We start from the raw sequence: 15,424 nt of genomic DNA, 5'->3' as shown, positions 1-15,424 counted from the left end.
TTTTTGGAACACAGAACTAATTGTTATTGGAACACAGAACTGACTGTTGTTATTATAAATCAGAACTGACTATTATTAGAACACAGAACTGACTTTTATTGGAACACAGAACTGACTGTGATAGAAAATCAGAACTGACTGTGGTTATTGGAATTCAGAACTGACTATTATTAGAACACAGAACTGACTTTTATTGGATCATAGAACTGACTGTGATTGGAACACAGAACTGACTGTGATTGGAACACAGAACTGACTGTGATTGGAACACAGAACTGACTGTGATTAGAACGCAGAACTGACTGTGATTGGAACACAGAACTAATTGTTATTGGAAATTAGAAGTGACCATTATTATAACACAGAACTGACTATTATTGGACCACAGAACTGATTGTATTGTTGTTTTCTTTGTACAGTTACAACAACCTCTCCAGCAACGGCCTCAACCAAGACCTCTTTTTCCACTTCACAGTTAACAACAACTCAATGCTATTGTTATTTCAATAACTCGGTTTTCTTACCAGGTAAGCCACTGTTTTGCCTTTAAAATAATGGAATTGGAAATCTATGTAACTTTTTCTGATTTATATATCTGATATGCTCTTTGTTGTAAGGTGTGGTCTATTTATATAAAATTAAGTGGATTCAAGCCAACCACTTAAAATCTGTAATTAAAGGGACAGTAAACAACTTGCAATTAGAAGAAATTTATCAGGGTAACCCTTGAGGGTGCATTCCAAGTTCTGAAAATTAGAAACTGCTCAATTTTCAGAAATAAATTACATGCTATGGGGGCAAAATAAATAATGGAAATATATTGCCAAGCTGTATTATTACACATAACCAAAAATTTTATATAAAAAAATCTATTTGCTGTCCTTTTAAGTCTAGGTATGACAAGAGTACACCATCAATATTTGTTTTATCAATATTTTGACAAAACAAAAATATGGAGGTCCTTTTAACTTCTTACTGTCTGCCTTTAAAGGAAAGTTCTATCCAAAATTCAAATGCACAACAATGCATTTCACTTTTGAAAAAAAGCAACCTAAAACCCATTTGTTTAAATCAGCAGAAATCATAATATTGTGTTGATGCTGAATTGAAAAGTAGCCATTTCACATCATACTACAAAAACATTGCCCCTGATAGATTGTATTGTGGCCATATTTGCTGTAATAAATCAACATCTAATTATCATATTTTTGTTCAGTACGAATTGCATAGATCAAGTTGTCATTTGAGTTACATTTTTTTTATGTATATGATAATGGTAACCACATTTTACAAACAAAATGATTCTCCTTGAAAATACTGAGCTTAAGCAGTGAAATGCACATTGGAGATTCATTGGAGGTTAGTAACCAATAAGGGTAAAGATTATTTGGCAGCATCGGCATCACTCTCTGAGCTAACCTTTATGCATTGTTTATGTTTAACTTAGTTTCTGCATGACAATTGGTGTATTCCCTGAGTGACCATGCTGCCAATTAGTTTATGTGGGTTTTAATTGTGTAATAAAGTGAATCGTTTTACAAGATTTCCATTTGGCCATCTATTACAAAACTCTTATCCAGAGCAGTTGGAGACTATGGAAGTCTCTGTTTTCATTTTTTTTTAGATATCTTCAGAAAGTGTATCAGAAGCTCTGCAGATTCATTGGAAATTGGAGCTTCTTTGTTGTTGTAACTTTTATATATATTTTACACAAATTCTATGCAGATTAGTGGTGTATTTGATTCATATATTAGAAGCATTAGCATTTAAAAAAAACGCTGAAATCAGCCATGTTGTTCTGCAGAGGCCTAGATGAGATCAAGGCTGTTGAAAGTCCAAATCTATGGAAAAAGCTAATTAAAAAGAGTTGAACATAGCGTTGTCTATTTCTTACAATGCAAAGTGTTGGTAAATTAGAATGTAAAGTCACCGGAAACCACCCAATGTCTTGTTTTTTGTAATAATTGTGAAAAAGCCATTGCTGATAATTTAGCTGGATTGGAATAGACCCAGTGTCTGGACATCGTCATAAATACAGCATAATTGCTAATCCAATATTATTGTCACTTTTTGATACAAATAAAACAAAATGCAAAATTCTGGGTCACTAGTCTTAAAATGACTTGATATAAAGAATAAGAGCATGTCATTTTTCAACTTTTATGGCTTTTAAAGTTCATACCTTTTTCTGAACATAAACAGGCTTAAACCTGAATCACAAAAGAAAATTTGGCATGACAAAGAGATTTCATGTCATCTTTTGATGCAGGACAGCCGAAATTAGCAATCCTATGAGTGCCATATGTATCTGTTTCTAGAAAATTAGAATACTGGACTTAGGAAATGTGTGGATGTTTCTCGGTATATTATGGAGGTTATATCCTGTAGCATATTAGTCCTGAGTTAGTAATGCAGTTTAGTTTAACAAAGTACTGTAGAATTTGCTGTGCTGGAGACATATATTATTGTATTTAGTACCTTATTAGCGCTATTAGGTGTAATATTGCAGCAATTCAATTTGTTTTTAAGTAAGTTAGTTTTACACGTTCATTATTAGTTGTAGTGTAAGGTGTTCACTTAAGGTTGTTTGTTGTTGGTATGCTAAGATACTGGCACTGTCTGATGATGCGTGCTAAGTGTTGTGCAACACCTGCACTAGGTGATTAAGTGAAGGGGTATTTAAGGCTGTGTATAGCATTGATTCTAGACTTGTGCATGGCGGAAAATTTTGGTTCGGTACGGTTTGATTTGGATGTTTTCAAATTTTCGGTTCGGATCGATTCGAATTCAGAAATAAGCAAATGCTATTGTTTCGGATTCATTCGGATTCGAATAAATTTGGCTGGATTCGGTTTGGTTCGATTCGGAAATTCAGAATTTTGGTATGTGTTAGGTGTGATGTGCTGTGTATTAGACTAGTATTATTGTACTGTATATTAGGTGTAACCCATAGCAGAGTGATATAACCAAATATACTGTACAATACTAGTATAATCCATGGCCATCCGAATCTATCGAATAAATCCAAACTACTTCGGATTTTATTTAGTAGATTCGGTACTACCCGTTAATTCGGAAATTCAAATCTTTCCAATATCTCCGAATTGTAACAAATTCGTACCGAATTTCGATTTGTTCCGAATTGAAATGCACTGTCTAATTGATTCTTGTTGTCAGTTGAAAAACGGAGGTAAAACTCTGAAACATAAGGAGTATTAGGCCATGCTATAAAGACTATATATATATATACTATATATATATATATATATATATATATATATATATTGAATACGTGATTTTTATTTATCATTCATCACCCTCAAAGTACCCTATCTTGGTATATCTCCATAAGAAATGGTTATAGTTGTATCATAGTATCATAAGTTTGGAGCATAGAGTAACTACATACTTTTCACATTTTTCATGCAATGCTACTATTGATATTATAATGTTGCATTTAATTTTTCCCATGAACCTTAACACTTAGATGTTTTTTTTTATTGCAGGTGATCTGATATACAATGTATCAGATGGATCTGGTTGCTATTTTTATGCAATTTGTGGTAATAACTGTTTGACAGAGAGGTATGCAGAGCCTTGCCCTACCCCTGTAACACCAACATCTACCCCTCAGCCTACAACTCCACCTCCATCTTCATTCTCTTCATCTGCATCTACATTTAGTACATTATCCCCAACTACTAAGCTTGAAGATTGTGGTACAAGAAAGGTAACTATGACCTAACTAAATTGTAATTGATTATAATGTACAACCAAAGAGCAAGGGGACAAACTGACTTGTCTTGATGTTTTTTAAAGCAATACAAACTTACAAAACAAAACAAATAATAAGCAGTATAGTTTTTTTTTGTATAGTAGCCACATATTCAGCTACTTTTTAGTGACAGCCCACCACTTTAATTTAATAAAATAGCTACAATTAGCCATCAGGGAAGTTTCTGACCCTGGTGTAATTATAAACGGTTCCCCTATTTTACATTTGTTGCCATTGCTGTGTTCCCCCACCATTATTTATCTTAGCCATAATCTTTCCCCTGGGCCCCCATTGCAAGTTAGCCCTAACTTCCTATGTCCTCCCTTATGCCAGCTGATTGTCTATAAAAAAATAAATGGGTGAACTAAAGTTACAATTTGACATTCTTTGTCAAAAAGATTAAGCCCCCACACTGAAAAATTTGATTTTTGTGTAATTTAAAAATGTATTCTATACATTTAATGTTATAATATTTTAGACAACTCATTTTTTGCACAAAGGTGACAAAATAATGTTTTTTCTTATTTTTTATCTTATAATATTTTTACTAAAGGGATGAACATTTTTTTTGGTCCAAAGAGTCAATCTTGGAAACAGCAACAAAAAAACTAATATTCTTTCTAAGCATTTTTATGTTTTTGTTTTTTTAGAAAGTATTATATGGGCTATTATGTGTTGTTTTTCTGGTAAAGCAAAAATAGAAATAAAAAAGAAAACCCTGACATTCTTGCTAAATTGAAATCACTAATACAAAGTTACTCCTTTGTCAAATGAATGGACATGGTAGCTATCATTATGGAAGACAGGCTCTCAGATTCTTTTTGTGGCGATAGTGCACAAAGAGAGATGGATCTGGATTATAATCTTTAAGAACACTCATGAAGAAATTCTGGAAAGCAGCTTGAGTGTTTTAATCTATTCCAATTAATAAAAAGAACTACCAAATTAGTGTGAAAAAAAAATCTTTTTTACTTTATGATATTCCCAAAGTTTCCATTGTAGATTTGTATTCCACCCCATGTACCAGCATTCCTCAGTCATGTTTTGTTTCTTGCATGGAATAGGTAAACTGAGAAATGATCTGTCTTCATGTGATTGATAGGGGTACTCTAACCAATCTGAGACCCAATCGCCCCTTTACGGAATGTGTCATAGACAGAGGGGAAATAAAACAGAGTTCAGCCTAGCAATGAGAAATCTTCTCTGTGTGGAGATGTCACACACACCCAGATGAAATCTGGATTTATCTGACAATTCCCTGATCTACATTATAATGCTCCTACCTAGATACTTGTAACAGTGATTGCATTAACTTGGATGGGCCTTCAACTAAGGGCTAGATTTATCAACGCTGAGGCCATACAGGGGAGCGTATACGCGCCCCTGTACGCCTCAGCTCGTCTGTGGCAGGGTGAAATTACCCCCAGGTAATTACCATTGCACACAAGCGCAATTTTGCGCTCGCGTGCAATCCCACCCCCTGCCCGCGCACAAGCCAATCACGCGCGGCAGGAGCTTGTCAATCTCCTCGGTCGGACTCGACCGAGGAGATTGAATTTCGCCACAATAGAGGTGGCGTAGATGTTAGGGGAAGCAGCGGTCTGGTGACCAGCTGCTTGATAAATCTTGGCGAGCAAGTTCTTGAGTGAGAACATTGCTGGCCGTAGGGGCTTATTAAATCTAGCCCTAAATGTTGTTGCCAGCTTCTAAAATACAAGGTGCTGCAGGTGAGTCAAACATGTCTCCTACTCTGCCCACTATACTAGCTCACTAACTAAACATAGCATGGCTTAGATATATCACACACTAATATTAGAGCACTTTAGCAAGTTTTTAAGGAAATATGAGAACATACATGTCTCTTTAAGAGTTTATTCACATTGCAGCAACTCAATGCATTTAGCATCTAGAATGGTGAAGACAATTGCTGAAGTTTAAACCAAGCATCAGAATGGGGAAGAAACAGGATTTAAGTGACTTTGAACGTGACTTTGAACGTGGCTTGGTTGTTGGTGCCAGACGGGCTCAATGGATTTAGGCATCTAGATGTGGTGAATATGATAGCTGAATTCAAACCGAGCATTAAAATGGGGAAAAAAGGGGGATTTAAGTGACTTTGAACGTGGCTTGGTTGCTGGTGCTAGATGGGCTGATCTGAGTATTTAAAAAACTGCTGATCTACTGGGATTTTCACACACAACCATTTCTAGGGTTTACAGAGAATGGTCCAAAAAATAAAATTTCCAGTAAGCAGCAGTTGTGTGGACTAAAATGTCTTGTTGATGTCAGAGGTCAGAGGAGAATGGGAAGACTGGTTCGAGATGATATAAAGGCAACAGCAACTCAAGTAACCACTCGTTACAACCAAGGTATGCAGAATACCATCTTTGAACGCACAACACGTCGAACCTTGGAGCAGATGGGCTACAGCAGCAGAAAACCACACCGGATGCCACTCCTCTCAGCTAAGAACAGGAAAGATAGACTACAATTCTCACAGGCTCAATAAAATTGGACAATAGAAGATTGGAAAAATGTTGGCTGATCTGATGAGTCTTGATTGCAGCTGCGACATTCAGATGGTAGGGTCAGAATTTGACAGAAACAACATGAAAGCATTGATTCATCCTGCCTTGTATCAGCGGTTCAGGCTGGAGGTGGTGGTGTAATGGTGTGGGGGATATTTTCTTGGCACACTTTGGGCCCCTTAGTACCAATTGAGCATCATTTAGATGCCACGGCCAACCTGAGTATTGTTGCTGACCATATCCATCCCTTATAACTACAGTCTAACCATCTTCTGATGGCTACTTCCAGCAAGATAATGCACCATGTCACTAAGCTCAAATCAACTGGTTTCTTAAATATGTGAATGAGTTCACTGTACTCCAATGGCCTCCACAATCCCCAGATCTCAATCCAAAAGAGCACCTTTGGGATGTGGTGGAACAGGAGATTTGCATCATGGATGTGTAGCCAACAAATCTGCAGCAACTGCATGATGCTATCATGTCAATATGGAACTAAATGTCTTAAGAATGTTCCAACACCTTGTTAAATCTATGCCATGAATAATTAAGGCAGTTCTGAAGGTAAAATGGGGCCCAACCCGGTACTAGTAAGGCATGCCTAATGAAGTGGCCAGTTAGTGTATATTATATATATATAATATATATATATATATATATTATATATATATATATATATTTATATATATATATTATATATATATATATTTAAATATATTTATTATATATATATATATATATATACATATATATATATAAATTGGTAGAAGGAAATGGCACACGCTTAATTCACAGCCACCTGGTGCTCAGCCAAAAGCAGTACATACAGTGAAACGGAACTGGATCCAACGGACGGACTCCGTTGTCTAGTAAGATCCAAGAACAGCCGGCACACAGGAGTTTTGTTCAGCAATCCGATTTATTCAATAAGTAAGAAACCAGACATTTCGGCTCTACCGTGAGCCTTTCTCAATGGTATTCAGACCGGATAATGTAAGCCACAAAACCCACACCTTAAATACCCACCCATTCCCAAGTGAGAGCCAATCAGCATGCAAGGCTGGGCCGCTCCTTCCCGCACACAATCAACAAACCTGAGCATTATGTTACAGCTGATTCCATGCAGACGCGGAGTGACGTCATCATGCACCAACGTGCTGCATAGGAATATCTGTGCCCCAGGTATCCAAGGGAACGCCGGGTAAACAAATACCTCCAGTCTCCAAGGAGATGCGTAAATGAGCGAGTACAGTCATACACCCGATGGGCGTGATTAGTCAGTGAATAAAATAAAATAGATGGGCCATGAGTGAAAGCCCAAAATAACCACAACATTGGTGTCTATTTACAAAAGACATGGTATCTAAATATTGTATACAGGGTTATTTAACACAATTTATATAAGCAAAAAGCAGAGATGGTTATTTACAGTGCTACATAAACCCAAGGGTAAACATATAGCACAGCCCTCTATACCCAACTCGGTATCAAGGCATGTGGGTTGTAGTGACAAAAATAAACCAATCATAAATTTAGTACTATAATTGTATTAGCATCATGCGCTAGAGGAATAGGTAGAAAAGCATCAAACAGGATGACTCCCTTGGTGTCCAGATTTATTTGTAACAACAGCCAAAGTCTATATTGGCATTAAGTCCCTGAGGTGCAACCGTATCCAGGGTGAAGATCCACTGGGCTTCCATCTTCAGCAGGGCTCGGCCTCTATCACCACCCCGCCTATGGCGAGGGACATGGTCAATCAGTATTACTCGTAAAGAGGAGACATTATGGCCTGCTTCCGCAAAGTGGCGTGCCACCGGCTGTTCCGACTGTCCCTTATCAATGGCCTGACAGATGGCTGTCTTATGGTTGGCCAGACGTTCCTTGAACGGTGTCACTGTTTTGCCAATGTAGTATTTGGAGCAAGGACAAATAATTGTGTAAACCACAAACTCCGAAGAACATGTGAGTCTGTGCTTGATCTTGTGTCGCTTGTTGTTGTGGGGATGTTGAAAGGAGGCCCCAACTAGGAGATTATTGCATGTAACGCAACTGCCACATCTGTAGCATCCTGGTTTGCCTCTAGTCAGCCACATCTGTTTCTCGTAACAGTGTGTTGGGTCACTTAGCACCAATAGATCCCTAAGGTTACTCGCCCGTTTATATACCAATCGTGGTTCTGGTGTATCAACAAAGGGAAGACTAGTGTCCTTAGATAGCATCAACCAGTTTTTCTTGATCACATTCTGTACCAACTTAGACCCCGGGTTGTAAGTTGTTATGAGGTTCAGCCGCTTAGGCTGTTCATTCCTGATTCTTTTGGTGGTTAGTGAATCTTGTGTTAATCTCCTCGCCTTACAGCTTTGTTATTCTATAAGCGTAGATGGATAGCCCCTCTCCAGAAATTTTTCAGACATCTCAGCAATTTGTTTCTCCTTGCGGGAGTCATCCGTGTTATTGCGGACGACCCGCAGGAGTTGAGAGGAACTGACACTATCCTTTTGAAATTTAGGGTGAAAGCTATGATAGTGAAGAATGGAATTTTTATCCGTTGGTTTCTTAAAAACAGTTGTTTCTAGCTTATATCCATTCATAGTATCTACCCTGAATATTTCTAAGTCTAAAAAGTGGATTTTATCCCTGCTGTGTTCCATTTTAAATCTGATAGTTGAATCAAGAGAATTAAATTCATTTATCCATCTTACAAGACTTTCAGATGTGTCGCCCCAGATTAAAAAGACATCATCTATATACCGTCGGTACAGTTTGATGGATTTCTGTCTGGAGAAAACATTGTGCTTCTCATACATTGCCATATAGATATTGGCATAGGATGAGGCCATGTTCGACCCCATGGCTGTGCCCATAATCTGTAAGAAATACTTATCTTCAAACCGGAAGTAATTTTTCTCCAGACAGAACTCCAACAAATGCAAAAGAAATTCAATAGGGGGGCCCATATACAGGTAGTTATCAGTCAGGATTTGTCTCACCATGTCAATTCCATGGGCATGGGGGATCACGGTGTATAGACTTACCACATCCATGGTAACTAAAATGTCATCTACACCCTTCAGTAATTTAATTAATTCAGAGGAGTCCTTCACGTGTGATTGTGTACTCTGTACTATTGGCTGGAGATAGAAATCAATAAACTCTGCCAATGGTTGCATGAGTGACCCCCTGGCAGACACAATAGGTCTACCAGGCGGGTCCTCAAGCGATTTGTGAATCTTTGGTAATAAATAGAGTATTGGGCAAATCGGATAATCTACCGTAAGAAATCCCAATACATCATCATTAATAAACCTGCCTGATAGGCCAACCCCAGAAACGCATCAATTCGTTTTTTAAACATTAATGTCGGATTAGATTGAAGTGGGCAATATGTGTCAGTATCATGTAGCTGTTTGAACACCTCCCCTCTGTACTGTGAATAATCTAGTATATATATATATATATATATATATATATATATATATATATATACACAGTATCTCACAAAAGTGAGTACACCCCTTAAATTGTTGTAAATATTTTATTATATCTTTTCATGTGACAACATTGAAGAAATTACACCTTGCTACAATGTAATATCTTGATTCACGATCCAAATCTATATCTAAATTCTTATCATTTAAATCTTTATAAATCAAGATGGCTACACCACATTTCCTGGCTACACTAAAAGTGAGTGTACAGCCTGTATAGCAGTGTAAATTTGCTGTCCCCTCAAAATAACTCAACACACAGCCATTAATGTCTAAACCGTTGGCAACAAAAGTGGGTACACCCTTAAGTGGAAATGTCCAAATTGGACTCAATTAGCCATTTTCCCTTCCTGGTGTCATGTGACTCGTTAGTGTTACAAGGTCTCAGGTGTGAATGGGAAGCAGGTGTGTTAAATTTGGTGTTATCGCTCTCACACTCTCTCATACTGGTCACTGGAAGTTCAACACGGCACCTCATGGCAAAAAACTCTCTGAGGGTCTGAAAAAAAGAATTGTTGCTCTACATAAAGATGGCCTAGTCTATAAGAAGATTGCCAAGACCCTAAAACTGAGCTGCAGCATGGTGGACAAGACTCAGAACAGGCCTCACCATGGTCGACCAAAGAAGACCATTTGAGTGCACGTGCTCAGCGTCATATCCAGAGGTTGTCTTTGGGAAATAGACATATGTTGTCGGCATTTATCATTGCACAAGCAGTTATTGTGCAATTCTGCCTACTGCAGATTCGTGGCCAATCGGTCGCTACCAGGGGATGTCAATCAGCCCGATCGTATACGATCTGGCGGATTGATGTCCGCAGCCTCAGAGCAGGTGGACAAGTTATGGACCAGTGGTCTATAGATCGCTGCTTCCTAACTGCCATTTCTGGCAAGCCTGAAGGCTCACTCAGAAACAGGGGAATAGAATGGAGCTTGATAATTCAGCCCCTTTCCTCTCTGTCCGCGTAAGATTATCGTCTGTAATATCAGTCAACAAAAAATATATGTAATATTTATATTTAACTATATATTTCTATATACAGCTACAAATGTGTGCATGGGGATCAGCTCACTTGCCTGATTGTTAGAGTCACTGCTGGCTCTGTATAGGACATCCTGGTTTTGTCCTTTTTAACGTTTGGAATAAAGTTCTTCTTTTTATATACCCAGCTGCCTGGAATTTGACTTTATTTGTTCTTTTGAGCACTTTCAGCAACATATTCCTTTCTATTTGAGCGCCTTCTCTACTTTTTGATTTCCTTCAATGTGTACACATATGCCTGTATAAATGTCAACAAAAAATATATCAGCAAAAAAGAGAAAAAATTGTACTCCGCTCAAGGTTGATATACAGTATGTAAAACGTAGCTTTTATTTAGCACTCACAAAAAGATGCCAATTTTAAAATTCCACAAAGCAAGGAAAATAGGAGCAATACACGGTGGTGTCCACGCTGTACAACTGGCTTACGCATTTCAGCTTTACGCCATAATCATAGCCTGCTGTTGTAATGCTCCCACAAATATTTATACTTAGTAAAACATTGCTATTGGATAAAAATGGGCGCGTTAGAGGTAAATTTGAATGTTTATAAGCATATTTGTATGAAACCTACATTCTCGGTGGCAAGTTGATGAGAAATACTAAGGACATTGACCTATTAGGGATTTAACTATTTCTATACTCTACGAGTCCTAGTTAAAACTATTGAGCATGGACATGAGGGAAAAAACAAGGCACCATATCTATGTAAGGGAGATGTGACAACCTATGAAGTAGCAACATTGCAAATTATATTGAAACCTTTATGTTATTAGACCATTGAATTATGTTAGGTCAAATAGGCGCACTGTACACTATGGATATTTATGAACACCTTGCCTGTGTAAGAGAAGAATAGCTCTCAAAATAAAATGACAGTATATTATAATCACTAAATTGGAAAGGTAGAACCATTCATAATTTTTTCTAAACATACATATGAGATAGTATATAAAAATAGCTTTACATGACATATGTAATGCCTAATGTAGTAGTATTAGTTAGTTTAAGATACTGTAGTCTCTAGACTCAGAATTCGCTACTAAAAGATGTAAACCTGGGGCTCAAAATTAGGAATTTGAGAATTAGGGATGCCTACCTATACTAGGATGTAATGATAAAGAAATATATACAGTATATGTAAAAAGATGCTGTGAAGAAGATGGATCACCAGGTTACCCGAGCCCCCCTACCCTGGAGAATTTCACTACCAGAAGTTTAGCAAAGATTATCGTCTGTAATATCAGTCAACAAAAAATATATGTAATATTTATATTTAAATATATATTTCTATATACAGCTACAAATATATACACATATGCCTGTATATATGTTTAATATTTATTATAACATTATTTTTATATTTAATATTTACATAACGTGCCTTAAGATAACTGTCTTCAAGTGTGCTAACCAAACACCATGTTAGTCCTACAGTGCTAAACCTGATTCACAATTTGCATATTTCATATTCCAATGTTCTTCACATAGAAGAAAATGTATTTATATTTATTATTATTATTATTATTATTATTATTTTGTAAAAAAACTTATCTATATATATTAAAAAAAATATTTAAACATACATAGAATAAATTCCCTAATGTGAAGAACATTGTAATGTACAATAATTACACTATATACAAAGTTAAACAAATGATTAAATAGTATATACATATATAAACATATATATATATATATATATATATATATATATATATATATATATATATATATATATATATAATTTGTTAGAGCCCTTTTTAGTCAAACACCTTAAACCATATATCTTTGAGCCCTTATAACTTTTTTTTTATAATTTTTTAATTAAATATTTTTTATCAGATAGTATTTATATGAGTTTAACTGTACTTATAAATGGATTTATGTTATGTTCAATGTAACTTTTTTAAACTCACTACCCTTTTTGCAAGTTCTTTAGTCACGCTAAACCAATGAGCATTTTAGCGAAAGCATAAACTTTCAGCTTGTACTATGGGCACTTTTTGTGACGCACACAAACATCTGAAAAAAATCGATATTGCTTGTGTACAAGAATTAGTGCAACACTTGTAATCTAGCTCTTAGTTTTTATAGTGATTTTATTCAAACCCTTATATGTAACCTACTATGTATATCGCATAGCATTTATGAGTAACAGAAAATACTATAATATTGTTAAATATTACATTGCTCTCACAGTTCATTTCCTAATGATGGCAACATTTCCTGTGGAGAACATTAATATATAAAGAATCTGAGTTATCATTTGAATTTGATTTAATATAGTCTAAACTGCATATAAGGTGACATGTTTTTTGGAAAACCATTTTTCAGGATTATTTCACTTTCTTGACACAACATATAGGGATTTTCTATTTTCTTCTGATGACATTATTGCTACATTATAAAACTTGTCAAACATTAGAATAAATTCCCTTTTTTTTTTTATTTAGGATGATCGTATAGCAGGGGTTTTGGTAGACAGCATGGAACAAAAGATCATGTTTAGATTTAAAGTGACTATGAACCACTTCTCAAATACATACATTAGAATATGGGCATCTTGATATCAATTTTGTTATGGGGTTTCTCGGCAGTTTTGGAGACAATAATAATTACATTTTATTTCTTTGGGGGTTGAGGGGGTTTAGAGGTTGATATCAAAGGAAGGTTTATTCACCGGAGGGCTTTGCAATGAGAGGTTGTGGAGTTTTAGGGGTTAAAAAAGAGGAGAGTTTTAGTAACATTTTTGATGGTTGTGGGAGTTTAGGGGTTAATAGCAGGTCTGTTTTTTCCCATAGTGATTGTGGTGGTTTAGGAGTTAATATTAGTGCTGGGTGTTAGCCATGGGTGAGTTTTATTCCATAGGGGATTCTAGAAGTTTAAAGGTTAGTAGCAGTTAGAGAATTATGTGGTGGAGGTTGTGACAGTTTAGGGTTTAGTAGCAGAAGGGGATTAGCCACAGGCTTTTTTATAGGCTGAGTGTTTGTGTAAGCTTCGGGTGTTAATAGTGTTATGTCAACAGTAGCTAGAAAAAGAACAAAAAAATACCTATCTGAGTTAAAAAATTAAATTGCTATTGATTTTCATTGAGGAGGTATTATTGCTCCATACCACTAGCATTTTTGTGTTAAAATTAATATTCTGGCCCTGTATATGCAATTGTTATTTATGGAAGACTTTATTTGTTTTTAACTTTTCACCATAATAATATTTATATTTTTAATTCCTAATAGAATAAAGATAAATATTATACAAAATCTGCTAATAATATATGTGATTATATTTTCATTTTGAACACAGATAAATGAAACTTGGATAAATGAAGACTGCACAAAGTCCATATGCTATGGAAACAATAATATCACAACTGAACCTCTTATATGTCCACCAGTGGATCCCAAGCCTTGTTCTAATGGCCTGGCACCAGTTCGCATCAGTACTGAAAATGGGTGTTGCTTTAAATATGTATGTGATGGTAAGTATTTTGCCCAACTGCATTACATTATTCTTCAATGCATATAATAATTAAAACAAAATGATTTTAACTTGTTAACCTTACAATAATATTATTAGTATTACCGTAAGATACACTAATCATGATAGGTCGTAATCAAATTCTTAGGTACTAGAAAAAGAAGATAGCTCCGCCAATTACACTATTTAAACAAGCAGTTTATTCACAAGTTATGTTTGAACAATTAAATACCAATGTACTACATCGTAACCAGGTCCAAATCTTTTTTAGCAAATGGCTTAACATTATTTTATATCAGCCAAGTAATATACAATTTTTGCTAACAAAATGTTTCCATAAAACAGATATTTTTGGAACCCTAGTCTTGAACAATATTTCCCCCCTCAATTGGTATTAATAACTTGGACCATATCTATAATAGGGTATAATGCGGAGTGGGATGAGCAGGATTTTCTCCCTTCCTCTTTTTTTTTTTTTTTTTTTTTTTTCTTTCTCTTTATTATTATTATTAGGTAAACAGAAAATGGTGCCACAAGTGTACAATAATAAAAGTCCTAGATTATAGAATTGATTAATGAGTAAACAATGTCTCTAATTTACTGTATAGAAGATACAAATATAGGAGGAAACCAATTGTGTTTTTTTTTTTTTTTGTTTTTTTTTCTTTTTTTTTTGTTGTTTTCCTCTGTATAAATAATTTTGTTAATGAGCAAAACTATGTTTGTTGAAATGTACTCTGTGCTCTGATATAAATAAATGATTTAAAACATTAGTATTACCGTAAGTGCTCCCATAAATTTTATGAATAGTATATGTTCACCTTTCCATAATATTATTACATTATCTATCTATCTATCATAACCAAAGTAAACCAGTATATCTATGTACAGCATATACTAAAATAATAATAATAATATTTCTCCAACCATCCTATGTAAATGTTGGCATATCTGGGAGCCATTGTTAAGGTTGTTGTAATTGTCTTTCCACAATAGGATCAAGAGGCAGAGAAGTGGTTAAGTAACACTGTTTCCACGTTTAGTAGTACCCAGGACGAAACTCTTAGAATTGTATAGTGATTATATGATTACAGTTGAAACTTTAGCTT

General features: G+C 35.5%; 1 long non-coding RNA gene across 1 annotated transcript; it reads left to right on the top strand.

The window, feature by feature from the left end:
* The first annotated feature begins 479 nt into the window (after positions 1-479).
* LOC128665905 (uncharacterized) lies at positions 480-14,285 on the top strand. The gene is made up of 3 exons (XR_008403191.1): positions 480-527; positions 3,507-3,730; positions 14,142-14,285. It is a non-coding gene; the product is annotated as an uncharacterized LOC128665905 (long non-coding RNA).
* Positions 14,286-15,424: the final 1,139 nt, after the last annotated feature.

This window comes from Bombina bombina, chromosome 7, assembly GCF_027579735.1.
Source record: "Bombina bombina isolate aBomBom1 chromosome 7, aBomBom1.pri, whole genome shotgun sequence".
Taxonomy (NCBI): domain Eukaryota; kingdom Metazoa; phylum Chordata; class Amphibia; order Anura; family Bombinatoridae; genus Bombina; species Bombina bombina.
The sequence above is the reverse complement of the archived record's forward strand: the minus strand, read 5'-3'. Positions and strand labels throughout refer to the sequence as shown.